This window comes from Diabrotica undecimpunctata, chromosome 9 (genome assembly GCF_040954645.1).
Source record: "Diabrotica undecimpunctata isolate CICGRU chromosome 9, icDiaUnde3, whole genome shotgun sequence".
NCBI classification, from domain to species: domain Eukaryota; kingdom Metazoa; phylum Arthropoda; class Insecta; order Coleoptera; family Chrysomelidae; genus Diabrotica; species Diabrotica undecimpunctata.
The window spans coordinates 8,981,588-8,996,235 of NC_092811.1; positions in this window are offsets into that span (position 1 = coordinate 8,981,588).

A 14,648-nucleotide genomic window follows, 5' to 3' on the forward strand; every position below is an offset into this window, starting at 1 on the left:
TGCTTGTTTTATACTCGCCTTTATATTCTCGTATATTTCTTCGATGTTACCGTATCTGCATTCTATTAATTTTTGGTCAAGACGTTGTTTGTATAGTTCCCTTATTGATTGTTCTTGGAGTAGTTCTATATTGTATTGTTATTCTCTTATAGTGTTCAACGGTTCTACAGTAGAGGGGGTCTTGCTATGTTTCCAATTTATGCTCATTTTTGCTGTCAGTAGTTTATGGTCAGTTCCACATTCTGTCCCTTTTTTGACTTTCACATCTTTTATTTTATTGTGGTATCTTGTTTTATTATTACGTAGTCTATTATCGATTTTAGCTTTCGTGTTTCTTGCGTCCATGTATATTTATGAATATTTTTATATCTGAAGAATCTGTTGGTGATTTTTAGGTTGTTTAGTTAGTATAATTCAATCAGACGTTCTCCGTTATCGTTTTGTTCATCCTCTGCAAATTTCCCCACTACTTTATCGTTTTTTTCCTTATGGTTCTGCCGTTACGGTCTCTTGTTTTAATTATCGCCACGTTCTTCTTGAGTAGCTTTATTTGGTGTTGTGAAGTTGTTCCGTGAAATTTTCTTTTTCTACTCTCGGAGAATCGTATACTCCGAGTATTATTGTCTCTTTACCGTATATGTCTATACGCATTTTAATTATCCTCTCGTTGATTGGCTCCCATGTTCTAACCCTGTTCTTCCACTTATTTTTGATTAGTATTCCCACTCCTGCCTTTGCTCTACATTCCTTATTAACTCCGCTCCAGCAGTGGATATGGTCTTCCATTGTTTCCGTTTCATTTCCTTTCTTTTCGGTTTCTGTTGCTACTAGTATGTCGATGTTGCTTTCTCTAAACTCTTGATCACTTTCGTCGCCTTTTTGTTCCATGCTTATATATTCCACGATGCACATAATATGAATGTTCTATCTTTTCTTCGTTTTGATTTTTGATTGAGCTTTGACTGTCTTCCGAACTCTTCACAGCATTGCCCCCCCCCCAGAGGTGTAGATTTCCACCCGGGGATGTGTTTCCGTATTTGGCTTTTTTTCATCCAACTAATGGTAAAAGTTGCCTTGTGAGAGAACTTTTTCTAAGCTTTGCATAATAAAATCGATACTTCGATCAACAATGCTACAAGATCGTTTGATACATCTAATGGTGCATTTTTTTGAACAAGAGTTTTCTATAAATATACATAAAAATAGTGTAGTTGACGAATTAAAAAAAATCGTACCATTCCTGCGACGAATGGTATTGCAATGTGTTGTTATAATAAATTTTTAATGTCATCTGGGTGTATCCAAATTTTTCTTATCATCACGAAATTTACTGTCAAAGGAAATATATTTTAAATTTCAAAAATGTTTTTAAAAAACTGTTTTTCATATACAGATAACGTCATTGTTTTGTTGACCACAGGAATTAAGATTTATTACAATCCCATCTCTAGAGTAGGTAGGTATAATTTTTATAATGCTCTAAAACTAATTTTTTGGTTATTTTTTAGCCCTAATAGCAATACATATAAATAAGTAACTACTTAAATAAGTAATATGCTTTATTGTCAATGAAAATTGTACAAATTTTATGGACAAAGCTTATAACAATAAGACAAGAAAGAAGAAAAAAATCAGAATAAGAATCGTTTGTACTTTTAAATAAAAAAAAACAATAAAATTCTTCCAAACTTAAAGATAAAAAATACTACCTAATTAAGAACCTACAAACTTCGTAAAATGTACCTAACAAAAAATAAAAATTAGGAAAGCAGATTAATGAATTAAGGGCTTAAATATTCCACCTCCTTGTGCTAAACAGTAACCAAATCTGTCATACAGATTTCTTCTCATATTTTGGAGTAGAGCTGGTGTAATGCTTGCAAAGAAATGAAGTATTTTTGCCCTTAATTCGTCTAGATTTTTGGCCCTTTCAAACTGATGCCTATAAATGTTTTCTTTGAGAAAACCCCAACAAAAGAAATCGTTAGGCGCTAAGTCGCAGGATCTAGCGGGCCATTTAATTGTACTACGTGTATTTATCAGTCGATGAGGAAACGTTTGATTGAGGAAGTTAATAGTTGCTCTAAAGTTGTGAGCCGAACACCCATCCTGTTGGAAATAAACCTCCTGAAAATTAACGGGAAGGCGTCGAACTGCCGGAATGATCTCATTCTGTAAAAGTTGTAAATATTTGGGTCCGTTTAGATTTCATCGATAAAAAATGGACCGACAATATGGTCGCCTAATATCCCGGTCCAAACATTTACCTTTTGCGGATGCTGCGTTCGCACTATAACACTGAGGTGCTTATTTTTCCGAGAATTGTGTTTTTTATGTAATGAAAATGAATGAAGATATTTGCAAAAACATGATATATTACTAAAATCTCTTTTCAGCATAGAATTTCTATAATTAATGTAAACTATCAGTTTACGCAGCATTTTGTTTAGTAATATACGAAATTTCATAAATATCTAAGAAAATTTGAGCGGGTAAAAAATAAAAACAAATTGCCATGAAATTATAAATTTTAAATTTTCCTCTACTGAAAACTTGTTCTATTTGACATAAAGTAGAGAAGTATTAAAATAAGTCGTACTTTCTTCCATAAAAGCGTCACTCTTATATTTGAACTTTTTACCGCGAGATGACGATGTGACACTTTTGTTTTTTACATGTTAGCTGAGCATGCAGCTACAGTGTCACCTGTGACTTTATAACAGTCTACACGTAGTGCTTAATCCTGAATATATAGCTATATACATATATATATATATATATATATATATATATATATATATATATATATACAGAGAAAGAGAGAGAGAGAGAGAGAGACAGAGAGAGATACATAGATGCGTATGTATATATTAAATGTCTATTAGTTCCATCGAAATGCTCCAATGCTCCAAATTATAAAATTTTTCCATGCTCCAAAATTTATTCTAAAAAGTACTATTGGTTTTTTTACAATAACTCGGTTAATTTTGATGCTACAACATGCATAAAAAAACGATTTTACAAGTAATTTAACGGGCTATAAGTATAGGAATGTTAAAACATTTTAAAGTCCTTCATGTTTAAAGGGTGAAGGGTCAAAGGGTCGGAGACCAGTGGTTCATGGTTCAACTTCCACCAAATATATCTCCGTTATTTTTTAAGCTACAAAAAAATTCATTTTTTTTTAATTTATTTTTAAATTAATTTTGTTGAAAAAAACCTATTTTTTTGTAGTGTGTCATCTTTTACGTATCTTTTATAGTCTTGAAGTTATTATAAAAAAAAGATTTTTTTTTAATATTTACAAAAAAAATGTAATACTTTTTTCAAAAACTGGGTATTCTAAAGTGGCTAAACATTTGACTCATACAAAGAACACAACAATAAAGTGAATTCTATAAGGAAAACAATTTATTTCAATGCTAGTGAACATGACGTTAGTTTTATTGCGTTTTTTTTACAAAAATTTGAGAAACCCATCTTTTTTTTGATCGTATCTCACGTACAGTTGGTGCAAAGGACTTTTACTACCACTCATTTTAAAGGTCTTTTCAAGCTCTTTTAAAAATATTATATGAGTTTTTGTCGAAAAATGTACCCGTTTTCCGTTATTTACCGTTAAACACTCGTATTGAAAGACAAAAACAAAAACAAACCTTCTTTGAACAGCCATAACTCAGTTAATATTGAACTAAAGATATTCATTAAAAAGACAATCTTTTTGTTTTTTCATGAGATTTAATTTTAGTCTTTACACTTTTTTGATAAAACTCTTAGTTTCAAAGGTATTCTTAAAAAACCTTTGAAAAACATGTTTTTTTTTTAACGAAAAATGACACTTTTCAACAGCGAATAACTCAAAAAGTATTGATCTAGCGAAAAAAATGTTCAGTACATTTTTTGTTTGAAATTTGTCCTTCTATCGAATAGCGTGGTTATTTTGAGTGAAAAAATTTCCAACCTCGAAAAGGGGTGGCAAATACCCCCAGGGTGGAAGCGCACATCAGCACTATATAACTTTTGTTCCTTGAGTAATTATTTCCCAACATACACAATTTCAAATGAATCGATTCAGTTATAAAGAATTCGGTGATAAAAACCCTCAGTAACTGATCTATTGTAACAATAAATAAAACAGTTTTTTTCTGTTTTTCTTTGTGTTTGTTTTATTATACTCCAACAACGTGATTTTTAAGATGATAATATCTTGTTCTAAAAAAGTGTCACAATATCGGCATGTTTCTATTTTTTTAACGCTAACCAATTCGCTAACGATTTCTGCTTAGCTGAGGAGACATGTCGTGGAATGCAAATTTTAGATTCCCCATGTCTCTATTAACATCTTTATCAGCGTCTGTTATACCTTGCATTTATAGAAGGTTCAGATTAACGCAGTTATCTGAATTGTGTTTCGAAACTATTTTACGGATTTAATATCAGATGTCGCTATTGCGTCCGTTTTGAAGCCATTTTATCGTTGCTTCACAAAGACAGGAAAAGATTAATTTTCACGTTGAGAAAGCCTATGAATAACTGTTCTGATGAGCTTTATTAAAGCGAAATACGTATCAACAGATACATAGACTATTTTTGCGTGAAAGGAAATCTTGACTGTCTTTAATTTTATTTTTATTCGGATCTACTCTGTATGAGTACAAGAAACCAATTCGCTAACGATTTCTGCTTAGCTGAGGAGACATGTCGTGGAATGCAAATTTTAGATTCCCCATGTCTCTATTAACATCTTTATCAGCGTCTGTTATACCTTGCATTTATAGAAGGTTCAGATTAAGGCAGTTATCTGAATTGTGTTTCGAAACTATTTTACGGATTTAATATCAGATGTCGCTATTGCGTCCGTTTTGAAGCCATTTTATCGTTGCTTCACAAAGACAGGAAAAGATTAATTTTCACGTTGAGAAAGCCTATGAATAACTGTTCTGATGAGCTTTATTAAAGCGAAATACGTATCAACAGATACATAGACTATTTTTGCGTGAAAGGAATCTTGACTGTCTTTAATTTTATTTTTATTCGGATCTACTCTGTATGAGTACAAGAAACCAATTCGCTAACGATTTCTGCTTAGCTGAGGAGACATGTCGTGGAATGCAAATTTTAGATTCCCCATGTCTCTATTAACATCTTTATCAGCGTCTGTTATACCTTGCATTTATAGAAGGTTCAGATTAAGGCAGTTATCTGAATTGTGTTTCGAAACTATTTTACGGATTCATTATTTACAATTTATTCTTATTCCAATGTTATAAAATAGAAATACAAAATATTTCAAATTCAATTCCAGTTTTACAGTCTTCAGGTAAGTTGTGAATGGAAAATAATCCATTGAAGACTGTTTAATGTCAAGTCCATCACTAAATTCTCAGTGTTAATATCAATTCCTCTGTACAGGTAATGATTTTCAAAACAATTGACGACATTGGAATGGATGCGCGCGAACAGCTACCTGCTTTATAGCTAACCAAATCATCAAGCCTTCAAGTTATCAAATAATAACACACCGAGAAGTGTTATTTACGGTAAACAGAAACTTTTTATTGAAAAAACAATTCGTGAAAAGGATTTTAACGGTCGAGGAAAAAGTGCAAATTGTTGTCTGGCATGTGAATGGATTATCAGACAACATGATTAGACAACAATTTGTAAATATGTTTCCAAATAGGCCGGCTCCATCACGATCAACAATTCAGTCTATTATACGTAATTTTTTTACTTATGGATCCGTGTTCGCTCCAAGAGGAGTTCGCAGACGAAGGGAGGTAAATCCAGATTTGGAACTAAGGGACACTTTGATTTGTGCAAGTATTGAGCAAAATCCTACCCAATCAACATCTCGTCTCGGAGAACAATATGGAATTCCAAGATTTAGAGTAGGTGAAATTTTTTAAAGACATCGATACCGTCCCTATAAACTTCATAAATCCAACGAACAATTCCCTGGGGATCAATATAGACGTTTAGAATTTTGTCAAACTGCAATGGAAATGTCACATCAAGATGAACATTTTTTAGAGAACGTTTTGTTCACCGATGAATGTACGTCTTCATTGCATGGCCGTCACAATTCAATCAATGCTAGGTATTGGTCTCGAGGAAATCCTCGTCAGATTTATGTCGCTCGACCCAGTGTCTTCGAAAAGTAAATGTTTGGGGAGGCATAATAGGGAATCATGTCATTGGTCCATTTTTTATAGACGGTATGTTGACTGGGCGGAAATACTTGGAAATTCTGCAAAATGAAATTGTCCCAGCCCTTCGTAATTTACCAATAACTTTCGATTCCATATGGTTTCAACACGATGGTTGTCCTGCACATAATTCTCGCATCGTCAGTGAATATCTCAGTGCGACTTTTCCTAATCGATTGATTAGTGGCCACGGAGATATTTTTTGGCTTGCGATCTTGCACCTTGTGATTTTTTTATTTGGGGATATATCAACCCATTTTATTTTATTTTATTATGGGACCAGTTTGGGTTATTGTTCTGCTGCTAATGAAGGCTTATTTGAACATATTGTAAATACGTTTATTTACAATATTTTTTTATTTTTGTAGAATTTTTACTTATTTAAACATTCCTTAAAAGTTCTTTTAATTTTGAAGAATTTTTACTTTATTTTCGAAAGTACGACGATACTGTTTTGTCAATAAGATTTTTTGTTTTAACTTTAAACACTTCTAATACTAGTAACGACTGACATAAATGTTTAATGATTCAAAGCAAAGCGATCTTTGCATAATTTCAAATTATTAAAAAAAAAGAAAATTACATGTGGGTTTTGAACTCTAATCGTCTGTGATGTCTGTGTCGCAATGTCGAATTCTTACCACTAATCCACGAAGGATTTATAATTATTCTGTCTCAAGAGTGAATGAAACTCCTCAAATCATAGTAGAAATTATTCTTGGTTAATAATTTAAAACTTTAGATTAAATAATCACTATTAATTAAATTATTTTATTCACATTTTTGCTTTATTGTGGTCAATCAGTTTTTACTTTATGCGAAATTAAAAAATGGAAATACGTCACACATTCGACGTTACTCATAATAATTATGACCGAGGTGATTTAGCTCGAAGCTAACGTCTAAAGATGTGAGACTATCGCTAGTGATAATGAAATGTAATATAAATTATAGGTTTCTCCGATTATTTCTCACCTCTACGAGTTTCATCTCTTTTTATTTCACAAGGTAACTGTGTTTTCTATCTCTTACGTTAAAAAGCCGGGTGGTAAGACACTCATCACTGTATATTCCAGCTTACAATAAAATAGCGTGAATGTTCAACTGAACTAAAATCTTTAACATCATTTTTCTCAAAACAACGTGTTTTGAATTGTGACTCTTTTTTAGCGGAGGTGCGATATATGCATAATATGTATTAAAGTCTTGGTTCTAGTAATAAATAATAATCTTTTGATTTTGTTTCATCACTCGAAGTTATTCAATATTTAAAAAAAGCTGTCTTTTGTTTTTGTTATACACGTTAATAATTTTTTTTTTGTCAATTTTTTGAAAATACGTATTACGACATAAAAGTAAATATAGAAATTAAAATCTAGCTTCGCCTCGTTAAATTCCTTTTTATATGTAAATACGTAAAGGTGTGCAAATGAACACAATTAATATTTTTTCTTTTGTTTAAAGTACTAAACTATTTACGTAATTTATGCCGAGCTCAGAGGAGTCCGGTAGCAACGAACAGACAGTGTCTGTTTGCAGTTTGTTTTGAAAATGTCAGTTATTACCCTGATCCTGCACCCTAGAGTAACACAACCTTCAAATGCACACGCTGTCGTACTATGTATCGACCTGCCCTCGAGAAAGGTTTCCTGCCAACGTAAAATTTATAGTCCGGGAGGCGTGCAAGTGATAGTGGAAAAAGGAGTAGTGTAGCAGGATTTATTTGTCTGGCATTAGGTGTTCCTTCGTCTACAACATTTGTTGAAATAATATTTCTCATAATTTTATAATTTACTAGCTGACCCGGCTACGCTTTGCTGTGGCTTGGTTATTCATTATCCAGCCTCAAGAGTCCACTGCTGAACATAGGCCTCTTCCTCATGTTTCCAACCCCGTCTATCTTGCGCCGCTCTTATCCAGTTTTTATTGAGTCTTCTTAAATCGTCAGTCCATCTTGTAGGTGGTCGACCGACTCTTCTCTTGTCTTCCATTGGCCTCCATTCCAATAACCTCTTTGTCCATCACCCATCTGTCATTCTGGCTATGTGTCCTGCCCATCTCCATTTTAGTCTGGCTATCTTCTCGATGATGTCAGTCACTCCGGTTCTTCTCCTGATGTCTTCGTTGGGTATTCTGTCTCGCAAAGTTATTCCTAACATGGACCGCTCCATTCTTGTCTGCGTGACTCTCAGTTTGGTAGCTGCTGCTTTTGTTAAGGTAAGTGTTTCTGCTCCGTACGTCAAGACTGGGAGGACGCACTGGTCAAATACCGTTCTCTTTAGGCATGTGGGCAGCTCACTTTTAAAAGTTTCTCTCAGTTTTCCAAATGCTGCCCACCCAAGGCCGATTCTTCTCTTCAGTTCATGAGTCTGGTTATCCCTGCCAATCATAATTTCATGTCCCAGGTATTTATATCTATCTACGAGTTCTATTTCTTTCCCACCAATACTGATGTTCTGATTGGGTACCAAATTAGTCATGATTTTTGTTTTCGAGATATTTATATTTAAACCTACATTTTCTGTAGCCACAACGAGTTCCTGTACCATCTCTCTTGCCATACCTAGATCTTCAGCTATTATAAGTATATCATCGGCGAAAAGCAAGTTGTTTAGATATTCTCCATCTATTTTTATTCCCTTTGTCATCCAATCCAAATTCTTAAAAGCATGTTCTAGCACCGTATTAAAAAGTTTAGGTGACATTGGGTCTCCTTGTCTAATCCCCGTTCTATTTTTATGCGATTACTGTTTAATATTTCATCTTTGTTCGTTGTTTCTTCTCCAGTTCTGTTTTTCAGTTTGTTAATTTCTATTTTCCCCCTTTGTACGCTCCTCTTCAAAACTTTCATGTTCTTATTTTGCTCTATTGCCTGTTTTGTTTTTTCTACATTGTAGTTTCTTATGTCTTTTCTTATTGCCTTTGTGATCGTCTTATTTATTTTATTTTGGCTTGGTTATTATACGACTGATATTATGTTCAATTTATTTAACAGAGTTAAGTAAATATCATGAAATTCGTGATGGTATATCCAGAGAATTTAATCATTTTTTTGGATAATTTATGGCTTTGTCTTTATTAACAATATTGTCGTCTGACTTAAAAGATATCAGATCACCTGGTAACAACTGTTGAATCTGGAAGTTAATTTAGTTAACATCAACATTTTTTGGCGCCAAAGTTGCGCTCTCAATGAGCCAATTATGATTCAAGTAATTATTCAGTACAGCGGGGAAGACACATAATGTCACTGTCACTGCCAAATCTTAAAATTTGTCAGATAACTTTTTCTGTTCAACCTTAAAAAATGGCTCCACGGGGATTAGAAGAGAATCCTTTTGAAGATGCGAAAACTGCAGTAAAAAACTCTTACACGACAAAAGAAGCAATCAAGACTTATATTTGCTTTAAACCATCAGCTGCAAAAGATTTTTGGGACAAGGTAATATTTACAGATGAGAAAATGTTTTAATCTTCTATAGAAGATTGAAGATGATAGGGGTGTATAGACCAGATAATAATAGATTTAATCCTCTATACGTTGATAGATATCGAGCAGCTGGTAATTTTAATTACATCTAGAGGAATGGAATTCAAAATATTATTATCAAAATTTAGACCTTAATAATTATTACAATTTATGAATTAACATATGTAATCAATTGTTTGTTGTTTGTTTGTTTATTTTATTATTTGTCTGTCGTAATAAATATAATATAATGTCAGACTAATCAAATACACTGCTCAAAATAATCGAATCTTACTAAGAGTCGTATCAGTTTTTTTAGAAACCAGCACATAATCACTTAGACATAGTATATCCAAATCGTTGGATAGGTAGAGGAGATTTGGTACAGTGGCCTGCTCGATCGCCGGATTTAAATCCTCTAGATTTTTTCATTTAATGTTTTCTTAAGTCCGTAGATTCCACTCTTGTCGAAAATGTTAACGACCTGACGAATTGAATTATAGCCGGCTGTGAAACAATAAAAAATACACCAAGGAATCGAATACGACAGTCGATGAGGTGAAGTTTTGAATCTTGTGTCACATCTCAGGGAGGTCATTTTGAACATGTTTTGTAGCTTTTCATCTAGTTAAAATCGTATTAGTGTTACTTTCTGTTATTTTTCTCGTTTTCAACAGGAAACAGTTTTCAACTTTGAACATAAATATCGTAAACTATATTTCAACTGCAGAACCTGTGGGGCTTATAGAAACAGTCAGTACTGTCATGAGGTGAAAAGAAGCAACACTTGTTTTGATAAAAAAAATTATGTAATGTAAATGTCAAATTATAAATGACCAAATATCAAATTACAAATGAAAAAATGAATCATTAGCAGTCAAATTAATTTAATTAATAGTAAAGTTACTGAGATTATCAAGGAAACTATAAATGCTTGTTTTCAGAAGAGAGGAAGAAGACTTAGAAGCTTTAACTGGCAGCATAAGTTTCTTCATTACATCGTCCTTCAGGAAAATGCAGTTTTCTTCAGTTGGTAAAAATGTGTTGTTAGAAATTGATTTCTGGAAAAAATTCCAACATAACCATTGTCTTCAAGGCGAGAGATTTTGCTAATATACATTCAAAACACATTTTTAGTTTTTCCATATACTTTCACAATTACAAAGTCCTCAACCTGAAGGTTACTGTCAAGTTCTTGAGCATAGTTTGCCATATCAGATTCTTCGGAGTCACATAGAACAAGTTCTGCATCACTATCTTGGAGAGGGTACTCTGGCTCTTTTTCAGATAAGGGATTAACATTTTTTTGTTTTTTTACTTTTCCATATTTGTTTTTTGACCTGCTTGTTATTTTGTTTTTAAACGTACTAGAACTCCCATTGTCAGTGTACTAGCACCACCGGTAGGTTCGACGTGAACTGGATCTTCTGGAATTGGAAAATTTGCCACAGAAATACTTTTTCCAGACTCAAGAGAAACTTTCACACGTTTTTTGCGAGGTACAGTCGCTTCTGGTTGTCTGAGAGCTTTCAGGAGTTTCTTGATAGTGTCGTCAATAGCAGCGACAGAAGTTGTGGCTGTTGGAGTTGTGACTCATGAGACATCTAAAGATGGTAACATCTTAAGTACTTGTTTTGACAAAGAGGTACAATACCAGATTTTCCAAAACCACCAATTATGTTCTCTGATTTCCACGCTTCACATAGTTTTTTTAGTAAACTAGGGAACTTACTCTTTTATATAGTAGCTTCATGTCTGCCAGGTCCTTTTTTCCAATCAGCAACAATTGCCCTTCATGCAATTTTCATTGACCGAAAGAATGCTACATCTAACGACTGTGTTAGATGCGTCGAGTTTTCTGGTAGAAATATGAAATGGACATTGTTCTCTGAATACGTTTGTATGATATCAAGTGACAGATGGCTAGCTAAGTTGTCTCCGATCAAATATTTTTTACCGTCATATACTCTAAAAAACAGAAGTTGTCAAACCAGCCACTTTTGGTCCTATTATACCTAGACCCCTTAGGATCACCCTCTCTTCAACTTTCATACAAGTTAAGGGCTTTATACACTACCTAAGGGGACAAAATTTTACCATTAGCAGTAGCAGAAAACATCGCCCTTTCAGGATATTTACATCCTCGTCTAGCTATTATTTTACTTCTGCCCGGATCATCAGATAAGTTATAGTCGGACAATTTTCAATTAAAGGTGACTAATCTACAAATTGAACTAAACGGTAGCGGCAACCATGTAAAATGTCAGCAGTAAATACTTACCGGGGTCATTTTTATTGTTAATGTTTCGCCCATGTAAATAAATAAAAAAGCAAGATAAGTCCCATAAAATTTTCCCCCGTAACAATATAAATTGGTGCGATTCACTAGTATATAGACAAGTTCATTGAATAGTTTGAAAGATCGGTAAACTTATCAATATTTTGCTGGTCTATATATATTTACGTTGTTAGCAAGAATGGGAATGAGAGAAATATGATATTTTAGTTTATTCTTTCCACATTTTATATGTGCATAGGCGTAGGGTGTTCTATTTCTTGGGAATATATTTATTAAATAGACTTTATTATTAACTTTAAAATGGTTTTGAGGTAAGTAAAGTAAATTTGAGGCAAGTTTATTCTTTATATAGTATTAATCCATTAACGGCCGCTCAATATACAAAGAGAAATTTGACAATTAATTTATTAGATTGGATTAAAAACACATAAATTAAGACTAATTTACAACCAAAAGATTTTTTCTCTCATTTTCAAGGAAAACAGTACAATTTTTAATAAAGGAACATATTGTATCTTAAATGTAAATTAAATGGTGTAGATGCATTCTGCACCTTTTACATAAATAAATAGTATTACTTTTGTACATCCTACATTCTTGCACTATCGGTTCATTTTGTAATGTGGCCAATATTGTCGAATCTGGTTTCATCTGGTAAAGCAAATTAGATTGACGTCCATGTACTAAGTTTGACACTGATGTAGCGGGTTCTTCACTATTATAAATTATAAATATCAATCTATGTCGGCTCATGCTTTCTCTTATAATGTGCACTTCTTTATCCTTATACTTTGACCAATGCATATCAACTTAAAGCAGAGTGCGAACCAGATAATATACATATATGCTAATAATTTTTTTTAAATTTATGTTATTCATTTCAAAATCGTGACGGTTATTCTGCGATGCATAAATAATTGTAAAATATAGAATGCTCTTAACTACTTTTTTTATCAAAAAAGAGTGAAAAAACTTCAATATATGACTTGCTTCCATGGTTGGCTTTTGTATTGTCTAAATATCAATCAGACCGATGTTGAATTACTACTGAGCACGAAGGAGTATCTGTTGTTACAACTTGAGACAAATTTGGATTTACTTACTTTTTCTTTGGACGTTTTATCTGTGGTTCAGAGGAATATCATAATCTTAATCGTCAGAATTCCCAATCACTTGTATTTCATATGTACCTGCAATATCCGATTTTATTGATTCTTCACAAATAATATTATCATCAATGTATTCTACATCAGAAACTTTCTAATCTAATCTCGGCGGCAAATAAACCACATTAAGTGAGTCAGCATTTTCACAATCCGAGTCTTCTTCTAACAAAGCTATTAACTCTTTAGTAGTTAGTGCCACCTTCATTTAGTATTTCGACAATTTACTGAAATAAACAAATGCACTACTATATACATGCATTCACATGATAATAGTTTAGCTTACTTACTAATTGATAAGTGGAAAATGATTTCGTTGAAAAGTTATCGTTAAGAGCTTCGTTAAGTGCGATGTTGCCAAGTAATCACCTTCAATTAAAAATTGTTTTAGTATAGTTTCGTTATAATTGATTATACTCGATGGAGGAATATTAACCAGTTTTACTCCAAGTCTGTCAAAGTATTTAATAATTGTTTCCGGGGAGATGGCTGCTTTCACTGAGTGGAGATTAAATAATGTAACTCAAACTCAATTTAATAACATTTAATGAGTTTTGCCCAAGTATTTAGTGGCTCAAAACATGTACATCCACATAGCACTGACGATATACGTTTTAATATATACCTTTTATAAAGGAATTTTTAAATAAATTTTTTGTCATACATGGTATACAACCGCTACAGGAACTTAGTTTCCTTGTGGAAAAAATTAGGGGTTTTGGATTTGTGGGGTGAATAGAAACAGCTGTCTACTGTATTTCTATTCACCCCACACATCCTAAATATGTGATAACCTCAAATAACATTCTGAAAATAAAAAAATGTGTTATTTATATATTCTTAAAGTATGTTTTCCTTTTTATAAGTATATAATACTAAAAAAATAGTACAAATCAAGAACATAACATGTTAGGGTATAATACTTACATGTAAAGTTTAGAAGATGACGAAATATCTGCTTAAAACAAAACGTTTTATTCAAATTTAGAGTGTTATCAATTTGCAACCAGAAATTTACCCCTTAACCATTACCTTTACCCCCCGAAATGTGACAAAACTATTCTGGAAGTATTTTTTACTATTCACCCAATTTTATAGTATTAAAAAAAAATGCAAATAGGCGCTAAGATGTTTTATTTTTTGGCGTAAAAACAGCACTATATAAAAAAAAGGCATGGGAGGTTTTTTTGTCACGAATTGAACGAGAAATTCAAAAATAATTTTTAGTTTGAAACATCTTAGTGGCGTTTTTTATTGAGATTTGTTGAGATTGTTTTTTTCATAAAAAAAAAAATATTGATACTATTACCCGTATGCGCGCCAATGTTAAATATAAAATTCCTAATTTTACGTCAAAAAATGCATAATTATCAGCTGTTAAAACCAACCAAATTTTATTTGAATATTTCAACAGGTTTCAGATATTTTTTTATGCAGAATTGTCCCCTGAAGTTTGTCGCACTTCTTTACTAACACCCTGTATAAAATTTATCAGTATTTTAAAGTCA